Genomic DNA, 13,370 nt, shown 5'->3' with positions numbered 1-13,370 from the left:
AATGACCCTGTAAAAGATGAGGGCTTGCTATAAGAGGGGCGTCTTGAGGAGTGGGGAGCACTAAATGTCCATTAGTAAGGAATTGGGGAAAAAAGAAAAAGAAGAGGAGTTTCTCATTGTAACTGCTGTTCTTTAATCTCTACATCTCCATGCTCACCAAAGCCTGATCATCTTCTGGGTCAGGGATCTGGGTTCCTTCAGGGTCACTGAATTTATTTCAACTGGTGCCTGAAATGCCTGGAAACAGTGTGCCCACAAAAGTGCCATTTTAGGAAGAAATAATCCTAAACTCCCCTGCCCCCCGCCACCTTACCCCTAACCCCAACCCACAGAGCCCAGCCTACTGAACAGCTCTTCAGCCCCAGAGACCTCCAGCTTGCTGCCCGTTCTGCTGGGGGAGCCCCCCAGGGGCTGGAGAGACCATGGTCCATTATGAGAGAACGTGCAAACTGGGAACTCCCAACTCTCTAGAAGATCATGCAATCAGTTTGGTTGGTCCCAGTCTGCAAATGTTTTAATGAAATAACATAGAAGAGCCTAGAAAATATCAGGGTATATCATATGTAGACAGGTAAGTATCGTTTTGTAAAAATTTTGATTCAGTGTAAGGTCAAAATGATAGCATATATATTAACTGACGTATGACCAATACACAGTAAGGTGCTTGAATCCTGTGTACACAGCTTGACGAATTTTTACACATGTAGGCACCCATACAATCACCCCCAAATCAGGAAACTTCCCAGACCCCAGAAGGTCCCCTCATGCACCCTCCCAGCCAGTAACCCCATGCAAAGGTAACCTATTTATTTTTGCTTTGGGTCCTAATTAAAAGAAGTAGAAACTCAGAAAGAGAACCACCTGTGGTACAGGTGGGAGGTTATTTCTGGGCTCTACCCCCTGTCTGGGTTGGACCCTGAGAAAAAAAGGGAAAGGAACCAGCTGGTGATGTGCACCTGGCCATACAGGCTAGGTACGTGACCGCCACCAGAGACCCAGGCAGCTCCCTCTGAAATGTCAGGGCTGCGGCCCAAGTCCTCGTGGGTCACTGCTATTTACAGTCAACCTTTCTGGTTTGGGGCGCATGTCCCAAGGAGGGCTATTTTTAAGCAGGGATGTGGCCTGCAGGGCCTCCTGGGTGATACCATTAAACCGGTGCGGATTGAAAGGGAAATTGGCAGTCTGCTTCAGATGGCTTGATCTAAAAGAGAAACGTGATTGTCGTTGTCCCTGAATCCAGGCCCTAGACAACAAGTTGGAAGGACATCTGGTCCCTGGCTCAGAGCCTGGTGAGCCGCTGGAGAGAGGGAGCTTTACACATCTTCTACCTCTCATTGCTCGGCTGGGGCGCGCGGAGGGGGTTATTCTCCAGAGTCAGCCGCCTGTCTCCGTGCCCCTCCGGGATGGGGCTGCTGAAGGAACGTGGAAACAAATCCCCTAACAGGTGCGGCAGCCCCCCTGCCGGCGCTTCCACCCCAAAGCCGGGTGCGGCGGGGCGGGGCGGTCAGTCAGCCAGGCTGCAGGCCCCGAACCTGGCCGAGCCCCGGGAGCGGCGGCCTCCAGGACCGGACGTGGGGGACGGCAACGTTTCGGAGAAAGGGCAGGTGCTAGAGAGGCCAGGACCCGGGGTGGGGGAAGAGTCCGAGGCCGGCCTTCAAGGGCACGCAGTGGGAGCCAGCGCGTCCTGACGTCCGACGGGAGACACGGGATTGGCCGACGTGGGCCCCGGCCCCGCCCAGCCCCGAGCCTTTTCAAGGCCAAGGCCCGCCAGCTGCGGTTACGCTTCTCGGCTGTTGCGGGCAGCGGGACGTGGGAGACTCCGGCTCCAAGGTCAGTGAGCCCCTGAACCAGAGCGGGGGCATTGCTGGAGCCAGGGTGAGGGGCCTTGTGAGCCGAGGGCTGCGGGTCGGGACGTCGTGGCACGGGGCACCGCTCTGGCGGCACCGCTCCCGGGTGAGGGGTTCGTGGTGACTCCCTAAGGAAGGCGTCAGAGTGCGGGCCTTGCTGCCGCTCGCCCCTTCCCTGCACTCAGGCGCAGGCCATTCCCTGCCGCAGCTCGGCACCTTGCACGTCTGCTTGTTTTTGACGGCGAATTAGGCACTTTTCCTGAGGGAAAATCTAAATGTCTCTGTATTTGGGGCCTTAACCCTCAACTAATGCGTTTGTTTCTGGGGAATGATTTTCAGCCTCGGCAGCCTCAAAACAGGTGCGAGTAAGTGGCTCGGGATAAATAAGTGGGAAATGAACGTTCTGAGGCCCTCAAAAGGAGCGAATTACTCATTAACCCAACAGCTGGGCCCAGTTTAAATTGGCTAATACTCTTGCTAGAGAGTCATTTTTGAAATCACTAATCCATTAACGAGCCCCGCAACTCTTTTGCCCCCACTGGAGGTAAAAACGCCGCACGACTGGCCTAAGCGTGTTTCATCTCTGGCAAAATGTGTTTCATGTTTGCTTGTTCGCTTGGTTGGCTCCCGGCGGTTTACGGTCAACCCTGCTTTTGTCCCTCGAGTGGATGACATCTCTGCCTTCCCGTGCTCTGGTGGTGTGGAGATGACATGTGCCCGAACAGGCCACCCTCCCTTGGCTCTCCTTAGTGCTGCCCTTCAGACCCTCCCTCCAGCGCTGCCCTGGCTCTGCGACCCTGCGCGGGGTCAACTGGAATCACGTGAGGGGGCAGTTGGTGCCCTTGTGACAAGGTGATGCCCGGTCAGCGGCTGTGCTGTTTCCAGAAGGGCTGCTTCTGCTCTGTTTTTGAGCTCGTGTCCTTGGTCTGCTAACTCCGCTCAAGGAGAAGAACACCACCACCACCAGAACTTGGCAAGGGGGCTTCCTGACTGCGCAGGCTCTTAGAGGATGTTTACGTGGTATTATCTGTGTGGGTGCTCCACTTCTGTCCCTGCACTGAGAGGTGCTTCCCCCCCGCCCCCCCCCAGCCTTTAGAGTTAGCCATTCGGTGGGCTAAGGCTCGATGTCAGCAAAGGGCACGAGGGCCACCTGCCTCTGCGGATTCTGCCAGTTCATGATGAAATCCTATCCTTAGAGAACGGGCCACAGGCCACGTCAGTTTTCCTAAAGGGGTGCCTGAGGAAGGTCCAGAAAATCATGGGTTGGGAGGTGGGATGGAGAATGGGGAGTCCTGGGTATTCAGAGGCAGGAAGAGGACTGGTTCTGAGACAGACTTTGCCCCTGACTTAGAGACCCCTGGTCTCCATCTCCACCACAGCTTAGAGGAGACATTTGTCATCTATGTGTCAGCTGGGAGTTCCTGCCCCACTGAGCCAGGAGTCCTGCAGAGAGCCAGTCCTGAAGGTGACTGTTGGAGGTCACACCCACCCTTGCGTCGAATTCACAAAGAATCCTTTCCTTGGGCAGGGCAGAAGGCATCCTCTCCTTCACAGCATTTCACAGGACTAGATGGTTCCTAACTTACTATTTTCTTGAAAACAATTTACCTGTGAGAGATGGTCTGGTAATGGTCATATGTGTACGTTATCAGGAGCCCTAGGAGAGGCCTCTGGTTTACAGGGAAGGACTATAAATATCTCCTGCTTACGACTTGCTACTCACTGAATAGAACAGAGATGACCAACGGTGCCCGTGGGTGACGGTACATCTAGTGGTGATGAAGTAACTTGAACCCTTTGCTCTCTGGGAGAGCTGGGAGGGGACAGCCATTTTCTGCTGGCCTAGTAGACTGGCATCATGGGAATTCGTTCAGAGTGTTCTGTGGAGCGGGTCCAACCCCAAGGATGTCCTCTGTTTTGGGGTGACTCTCGGGAAGAAAGCTGACACGTGGTCCTCCCCTTGCTCTCCACTGCCCTCCAGCCCCAAGGAGTTCGAACACGTGGACGCCACTGGATCAGAAATAACTCTGAGTCAGCAGAAAGGCAGCCATGGCGTCTTTATCCAGGATAGTCAGGAAGACCAGGAATCTCCAAATTGAGGCAGTGACAGAGCCCAAGGCCTCCACATTCCAGGATGTGACAGAACTCGACAAAACTATTAGACCAGGACCCAGACTCCCAATATGCCTGCCTAGGACAGAGAGATAAACAGCTCCTGGGCACAGTGACCAAAGGACTTAATATGGTGGTTCTTATTTTTAACAGAGAGGACAAATAGCAACAAACACAATATTATCACCTTTTGCTGTGATCTTGCACCCCAGATAGAAACCTCCCTGGTTTGGAGCCCAGGGATTCTGCCAGATTTTAGCCCTGATGCTTTTCAAATCAGTAGTCACAGAGGTGTTCTAAGTTAGGGAAACAGGCAGACAGCTTTTATGGGGTGAGGGCTAGATACAACCTCCTCACTCCTGCAGCCGCTACTTCTATATAAAGGAGAAGACAGAAGGGAAGGAGAGAGAAGCGAAGCCCGGGCCCCACTTGCTTAGAAAAAGGCAAGCTGGCTCAGTGTCCCCTGCATGGCCGGCAGGCATGACAGGCACCTGGTGTCTGAGTGGGGCAGACAGAGGAGCCCTGACATCTGGGCTACCTCAGGAGCCTGAGGACAAGGAAGGAGAATGCCTTATAATATTGCGAGAGTCTGGGGAGTCACATGCTTTGAGGGGACATTTCTGTGTCTGGGAGCTGTTGTGATAAATGCATTTCTACGGTCTGGGGAGTCTGGGTGGAGGGTTCCGTCTTAAATCACAGGTGCTTTCCCTCTGATTACTGATCAGGGCAGGCTGCCTGCGAGGTGCTGTGGTCTGCGAGGAGCCCAAATCCAGGGCCAAAGACACACCTGGGTTCAAATCCCAGCTCTTTCAACATGTCCCAAGACCTGGAACAGGTCACCTAATCTCTCTTGAGCCTGTTTCCCCCACCTACAATATAATGCTTACTTGGCAGTATTGTTGCCAAGATTGAAGACGTTGTTTGTAAGGCTCCTTGCATGGTACACGGCTCATGGTAGGAGCTCAATAAATGTTAGTTAAAAAAAAAAAAAAAGACAGGTTTGACTGGGCATGCGGGAATGGAAAGGACATTCCAAGTGGAAAGGCAGAACGAAGGGTCAGAGGTAGGTGAAATGCCAGTAGGTGAGGGATTGTCAACTGGGGATAAGATCCCCTGATAATAGGGGTTTGGAGAAGAACTTAGGAGCCCAAGTAGTTAAATCCATTTAGTCAACTCAGATGTTGGTTTTCAGAGCATGATCAGTGGATCTGAAGGTATACAGTGGGTTCCCTCTAGAATGTAGTCTTCTTCTCAGATTACAAAAAAAAAAAAATTACATGGAATACTTTAAATGTGAAAAGCATAAGCTAACATTAACAAACATTCAGAGAAGGGGCAGACCATTGCTGGTTGGGATGATCAGAGGTGGCTTTTGGGAGAGTGTAGTAACTCTCCCATAGCCTTGGGGTCATTCGGGAGAAGGGACTTGCATATAGTCGGTGCCCACCGCAGCCTGTCACTTAATTCTCATAACACCTGGGGAGAGGTCTCGTCGAGCCCATTATATAGATGGAGTTCCTAAGGCTTAGATTCCCAGACCCAGTAGAGACTCTGAAATCACCTGTGAGGCTTTTTTTCAAATACACATGTGATGGCCCCATTCTTACAGAAACTCATTCAAAAGATACAGTCTAGAAATCTGGACTTCTAACACACTTCACAGTTGATTTACTTTTTAGCTTGTTACTTTTTTAATCATAAAATTATACATGCTTATTTTTACAAGTGACACAATACAGAGTTCTATTAAAAAATTAATAACATGCCTCCTCCAAGTCTCTTGTTCTGAAGTAAGCCTTTTAGCAGTTTGAATAACTAGTATGAATAACCTTCAATACTGTATGTTCACATAAATATATGCAAATGCATATATACTTACACTGTTATAAAACTGGAACCACTCATTACTATGCAAGTAGTTTTTCCTTTTAACCTAGAAAAAATATGGCATAGATGTTCATCCAGGTTAAGTGAAGACAATTTTAACTAATTCTTTACTAGCTGCGGAATATTCCACCATCTAAATGTGCCACACTTAATATAACCCTTCTCTCTCTGATGGACAGGTGACTTCCAGGCTTTGTCTGTTTGCCACTGCAAACAGTGCTCCAGAATCAACCTGTGACTCTCTTCTTCTATACTGGCAGCTTTATTTCTGCAGAATGGGTTTTCAAAGTGTGATGCTGGGCCAGTGGCTATGCACCTGTTAATAGAGGTTTCTTGGTTCACTTCCCAAAATTGTTGTAGTGTCTCACTGAACAGTCCAGGTGATTGGATCACATCTGATAAGGGAAGGGCTATGCTGCACCCTGTCTACCTCCTTCTCCATAACCCTCCTCAGCCCTACTCGTCAGGAGCCTTTTAAGACCAAAAGAAGGCCTATCCTTCCCTTTGCATGGGCCTTTATTTATTGCTCCCCTCCAGCTTCATTGAGGTGTAATTGGCACATAACATTGTATAAGTTGAAAGGGTACATTGGATACAAGTATATATTGTAAAATGAATGATTGCCATCATAGCATTAGCTAACACCTCTATGGCATCATATAATTACCATTTCTGTTTTGTGGTGAGAACATTTAAGATCTACTCTCTCAGCTAATCTAATACAGTATTATTCAAGGATCTAATACAGTATTATTAATCATCATTATAGTATACATTAGATACTCAGAAATCTTTATAAGTGGAAATAACCTTGAACCAGCATCTTTCCATTTCCTCCACTCCCCATCCCCTAGTAACCACCACTCTACTAAGAATTCCGTTTTTTAGATTCCATGTAAGTGATGTCATACAGTATTCTTCTTTGTCTGACTTATTTCACCTACACCATGTCCTCAAGGCTCACCCACGTTGCAGCAAACGGCAGGATGTCCTTATTTCTCATGGCTAAATACTGTTCCATTGTATACATAGATGTCTTCTTTATCCATTCATCCAGGGGCAGACGCTGAGTTGTTTCATAGTATGGCGATTATGATAAATGCTGTAACGAACATGAAAATGCAGATTTCTCCTTGAGATACTGATTGCATTTCCTTTGAACATATAGCCAGAAGCGGTGATGCTGGATCATACGGTAGTTCCATTTTTTAATTTTTGAGTTATCAACACACTGCTTTACATTCCTACCAACAGTGTGCAAAGGTTCCCTTTTCTTCCACATCCTCACAAATACTTTTCTTAATTTTATTTTTTACTGAAGTATAACTAACATACAATGTTGCATTAGTTTCAGGCATACAACATAATGATTCAACAATTCTGTACAGAACTCAGTGCTCACTGTGTAAGTGTAAGCATCATCTGTCGGCAAACAATGTTTCAGTCTTACTGACTATATTCCCTATGCTGTACTTTTCATCTCTGTAACTTATTTCATAACTGACACTATGTACCTCTTCATCCCCCACCAATCTCCCCTCTGGCAACTACCAGCTTGTTCTCTGTATTTGAGTCTGTTTGTTTTTGTTTTCTCTTTTTTTCTTTGTTCAGTTTTATTTCTTAAATTCCAAAATTTACGTAAAATCATGTGGTATTTTTCTTTCTCTTTGACTTATTTCACTTAACATCATACCCTCTAGGTCCATCCATGTTGTTGCAAATGGCAAGATCGCCTTCTTTTTTATGGCTGAGTCCTATTCCTCTGTGTGTGTGCGTGTGTGTGTGTGTGTGCACGCACGCGCACCACTGTCCTTTATCCATTCATCCATTGATGGGCTGTTGGGATGCTTCCATATTCTTGGCTGTTGTAAATAATATTGCAATAAGCATAGAAGTACATATATCTTTTTGAATTAGTGTTTGTTTTCTTTGGGTCAATACCCAGTAGTGGAATTACTGGATCCTGTAGTATTTCTATTTTCAGTTTTGAGGAACCCCCACACTGTCTTCCACAGTGGCTGCACCAATTTGCATTCCCACCAACAAGGGTGCAAAGGGTTCCGTTTTCTCCGCATTTGCCAATACCTGTTATTTCTGGTCTTGCTGGTTCTAGCCACTCTGATAGGTGTGCTTTTGATTAGCATTGCCCTGGTGACTAGTGATGGCGAGCATCTCTCCTCGTGTCTGTGCACCCTCTGTGTAGCATGGTCTCTGCAGCAGAATTTCTGACTTGGAGCAGCTAAGTGTAACTGTCCTGCAGAAAAGCTCTTGCTCTCCAGCTCAGGGGTGCCCTGGGCAAGCAGCAGGCCTGAGAAGTCCCTGCGGATAGGTCCTGGAAGGAGAAGATCTGCGGGCTGAAGGAAAGGAGGGCCCCTGGGAGGAAGCCATAGGCCCAGAAGGGTTGCAGTCCGGAGGGCAGAAACAGTCCTGGCCCTCCAGGGATGCGCATCCCCAGGGGACCAGGCATGATCATGAGATGGGGGAGCCTAGGGACAAGGGTCCGTCTCGGTGGAGCAAACCCAGGAAGGCCCTAGAAGACAGCCTGACCAAAGAAATGGCCAGCTGAGGGGCAGGGCAGAGGGTGTCAGACAAAAACATCGCTGGGAAGAACCTTGTGTGGCTCTCGGCAGGCTCTATACTCACCCCCTCGGGCCTTCCCACGTCACTGGTGGGTGTTGGGAGTGCGCTCAGTTGGTAACTCCGTCAGTCATGAGGAGTGAGGAAGCCCTCAGACACTTCCCTTGGACAAAGCTGGGCTGTTTGCCAAGGTCAAGGGAGAACGTCCTCAAACGCAGTGGCAGCAGGTAGAGGAACCTCTGAAAAGTAGCGCCAAGTGATACTAGCAAAAGTGGACACACGTTCCACCCATAGTAAGGGCCAGGGACTGTGCGCGGACGCCCCCTGGATTATCTCTGTACTCCTTTCTCATCCTGATTATCTTCATTTTATATTTGAGAAAACAAAGACATGGAAAGCAAAGTAACTTTCTCAAGACAATAGAGAATTGTGAGTGGCAGAGCTGTATTCAAATCCAGACTTTCTGGCTTCAGAACCTCTGATCATGCTGCTACACCTGTCTGTCCATGGCCGCTAGTTCCCTGTCACTGCTGGTACCCAAGGAGGGCCTGGGCGAGCCCCCAGAAAGCCCAATGAGAGGATTTCAGAACAGGTGGATGATTGGACAATTCCCATCCTCTCCAGTCTAGACCTTTCTCACGAGGCCTCAATCACATTAAAAGACAGAGAACATCCAGGGACACCTGGCTGGCTCAGTCAGTAGAGCATGTGACTTTTGATCTTGGGATTTTGAGTTCAAGCCCAATGTTTGGGGTGGAACTTATGAAAGAAAGAAAGAGGGAAAGAGAGGGATTGAGAGAGAGAGAAAAGCCACCCCCTCTGGAATGCCTCCCAAGTACCCCGGTTCAACCTGATCATCCTGTCCTTGCCTACACCCCAAAGCTTCTCCCCAACCAGAGTTCCCATTCAAGTGAAACCCTCAAGTCAGAAACCTGGGAGTCTTCCAGGACTCCTTCATGACTCTCATGCCCACATCTGACTGGTCACAAAAGCCCCCTGAGCCCACCCACTAAGTATCTTGGAACTTCTTCCATCTGTCTCCACGAAGCCTTCCCACCACCATGGCTGAGTCCCAGAACATCTCCTGCCTAGTTTATTCCAGGACACTAGGACCTGATTTCCCTGCCTTTAGACCCCTTTCCCTTTCTCACCAATTTACCAATTTAGTAACATTAGCCACAAGAACTTCTGACACTTACTGCCTGTTTCCTGTATGTCAGTGTTTGTGCTGAGGGCTCCTTTAATCCTCACAAAACCTCTATGCGTAGGTCCTACGATTAGCCCCATTGTATAGGTAAGGAAACCGAGCAGCACTTCTCAAACTGTCTGTAGCAAAGGCTGTCATTAATTTCTAATCCATAGCAGACTAATACATTTGTAAAACATAATAAGGTACAATTACTAGAAAAAGAAAATACAGGCATAGAAAATATCAGCTTAAATTTTCTTAATTAAAATTTCTCTATCAAAGTGCCATAAGCATTCTAAATGCTTACCCTCAGTTTTCACCTTCTCCAAAAAAATCTTGATATATCAGGTAGACTTGGGTCTTCTCCCCTGGTAATTCTCTTTGCTCATGTCACTTTTGATTATAATGATCTGTTTTTATAAGGATCTCTCTCTCATTCCAGACCATAAGCTTCTGGAGGGCAGCCCCAGAATCTGGCACAGGGATTGATTCTCTAATGTTGTTGAGTGGATGGATAGAGAGTCAGACAGATGGACAAATGGATGGATGAGTAAATGAGATTCAAGGGTAGCTGTCAGGCTGCAGTGTGATCTTCTCCCCTGTGGAGGCTGCATTCACACTTTGCATGGGCCGTGCACTGAGTGGTTGTCCTTGGCCTCATTCAGCTCTGTCCCTGGAAGCTGCAAGGGCTCTGGAATCTAGATTTAGTCAGGGCTGTGCCCAGATCATGGTTTTCCTTGGGCCTTTGGGGATAGGCAGCCACCACAAATCCTAGGCAGATTCAGTCCCAGTTTAATTCAACTCTCTAAATTTCAGGACAATTGTTTTCCATAGAGTCCCTCCAAAGCCAAATTTAGATTAGTGACTGTGGCCCAGGATGCTTGTCCTCATCCTGAAGATTGTGGACCTAGGCATGGAACAGGGGTATAATTCGCCTCCATTCCTCTCTTCCTTTCTGCAGCATTCACAGGTAGATTAAATCTGGCATAGGCTGAGCGCAATGGCTCTTCTCCCACCTGGAAGATGCCTGGAGAGCAGCTGGCCAGAAAGAGGTGATGCGTGCAGACATCCATAGGCACCTGTTCGTGCACGTGGTGCTTAGTCATTGTTTCCACCCGAATCCTCTGTGGGTTGTGACCTGGTACTAGTCCCAGGGCAGGTGGGGCAATACGTTGGTCTGATTAAAACCAGACAAGCGCAGTGTAGCTGAACGGTATGGTCTCAAACCAGACCATATCCTCCCAGGAGCTCCCACGGGGCTCTGGCTCCCCTGGCAGAACACCTCTCCCGAACACCACTTGCGGTGGTGCAGGAGGGGTGCTGGTTAGAACTACAGACAGGGAGACTGGCCTTGAATTCCAGCATTGCCACTCAGGAACTTTGTGGTTTGGGCAAGTCATGTTACCTTTCTTGACCTCCATTTGCCTGTCTGTGAAATGGGGATAATCAGAGCGTCCACCTCATGGGTCTGTTGGGAGGATTAAATGGGGGTAATAACCACAAAGCCCAGCACATAATGAGTGCTACACAGGAGTTCTCCCTTCAGACTGTGAGCGCTGTAAAAGCTGCCCCGTAATAAGCACTTCAATATTTATCAAATATTTATCAAACAAATAAATAGAAAGATACCTGTCTTCACACCTCATTGTCCTGTCTTCCCTCTCCCTTCGCCACTGCCCACTGTGACTTGTCTCCACCTGAAGCATGTTGGTGTCACTCACAGTGACTTTGACCCACACCATCTGACTACTTCTGCAAGTACGCGGTCAGTGGTGTTCCTGGAGGGTGGAGGAAGCCCTGAGGGTTCACCCTCTTGTTCTGCTTCCCCTCAGGGGTGCCCAGAGCCCCCTATGCAAACCCTGATTGAGAGAAACCCATTTCGTATCCCTGAGAAACCAGGAGGGACCAAGGCCAGTAGAACTGGCTGGCTGCTGTATTCCTTGGGAGACAAGGAGGTTGGCTCCATCCCAACATGCTGTAATAGGGTTTATTATTAAATCTTGTAAGTAAAAACAGGATCTTCATTTAAATGAGTGCCTATGGAAACTCAATATGTGCTTTTCCTTTTTCTGTGTGACCTTGGGCTTTTAGTTAACCTCTCTATTTTTGAGTTCCCTCATCTGTGACAGGGGGCAAGAGAGCTACACCTTGGGATTATTGTTAAGAAAGTACCTGGCTTTGAAAAAACTCTAATTTTGATTCCTTCCCCTTATTAAAATGTGGAAAAAATTATAATTACAGTTATGCAACAGTGAAATGAGTTGCTTTAGGAAGTGGTAAGATGCCCAGCTCTGCTGGTGTTTAGGGGGGCTGAAGGGAAAGGGGTGCTTGCATTCAGGCTGAGCTAAATGACTGCTCAAGTCCCTTCTGATTTGGGGTCTCTGTGTTCATTGTCTCTCTCACCCAATGTTTATTACACACCGTCATGTGCAGGCCAGTGAGCTTGAGAACCAAGAAAAATTGTGACCTCATCCTATGGTCACTGGGTCTTGTCTCTTCAAAGTGTGGGATCAGCGCTGAGGGATGTCCACCCTTGCTGGAGCCCCGCTGAGCTCCTGACACAGTACTCCCCCACGTGTGGGAAGGGGAGGAAACAAAATTATTGCTCCCCAGTCAAACAAGGGAAAGAGCCGCTCCCCTTTTCTTTGAGCATTTCCTTTAGAAAACTTGTAAATTCTTCCTCTGTCCCTTTGCAATATATATTAATCTCTCTAAGAGGAAGTAAGCCTCCAGACAGTTTTACAACCTAGAAATGATTTTCCAAGGGCCTGGGAGCCATCTCTTTGAAATGTATACATCGAGGAAGATAGGCCCCTACCTCCCGGTCTCAGGGGGATGCTAGTGGTTCAACTTAGGTGCGAGGCTCCAAGCTCTAAAACTACCTGCTGTCACAGAGACAGGAGAAGCGAATTTTTCCTTTGGCTAAAGGCAATTAGCTAACACAAATGGCCGCCCCAATTTCAGGCGAACTTAGAGTAAGGTCTGTGTGACAAATAGTGCTGTTAGGTCTTACTTGAGTTACCGCGACGTCATGGAGGTAACGGGGTCTATCAGCATGGTTCTCTAAAAGGGCAAGGTGTGTTCTGGTTTCGCGATTTCTTTATGGGCTGCCTGTGAGGTGCGTCGCGGCCTGCCTTAATGCTTAGTAAGAAAAAGTCTTTCCTCTGTTTTGTGGAGAGGCATTTTGGGATGCCGGATTTTAGTTAAATTTCCCCAATAGCCAACACTTGTTCCTCATCTGCTTCTTCCTTCCCTCCCTGCCTTCTCGGTCAGAGGATTCCTGATGGCAGGAGGGACACACACGGGAGGCTTCATGCCTCTCGGAGAGGCTTTGACTGTCACCTGTGGGACACCCTCTCCCCATCTCACTGGGAAACAGCTGAGGTCGGGCCGAGCGGGCTCTGCGGGGCCGGTCTGTTATGGTCCAGAGATCAGGAGCCTGCACGGGGCTGCTCCGCTCCTGGGCAGCTTGTAGAGACCAGGAACCCGAGCAGGGAAATGCTGAAATCCAGCCTACCAGCCTCTCTTGGTTGCTTTGATGATAGGATTTCAAAATCAAAAGCTGAAAGGGATGTTTAATGTAAGTATATTTTTTTCCTTAGTTTTGTAAGCTAGCTTCCTGCGTCAAAACTTGAGTCTAAGTTGGCTGAGATACCAGGCCTGAGGCTTTATAGCAAATCCAAAGTGAGAAGTACTTGGGAGCAAAGGAGCCAGGCTAGAGGGGTAAAGGTGCCTGGAGAAATAGCCCAAGGGAAAGA

Source organism: Ursus maritimus, unplaced genomic scaffold (genome assembly GCF_017311325.1).
Source record: "Ursus maritimus isolate PB19 unplaced genomic scaffold, ASM1731132v1 scaffold_5, whole genome shotgun sequence".
NCBI classification, from domain to species: domain Eukaryota; kingdom Metazoa; phylum Chordata; class Mammalia; order Carnivora; family Ursidae; genus Ursus; species Ursus maritimus.
Note: the sequence above shows the minus strand (reverse complement) of the source record.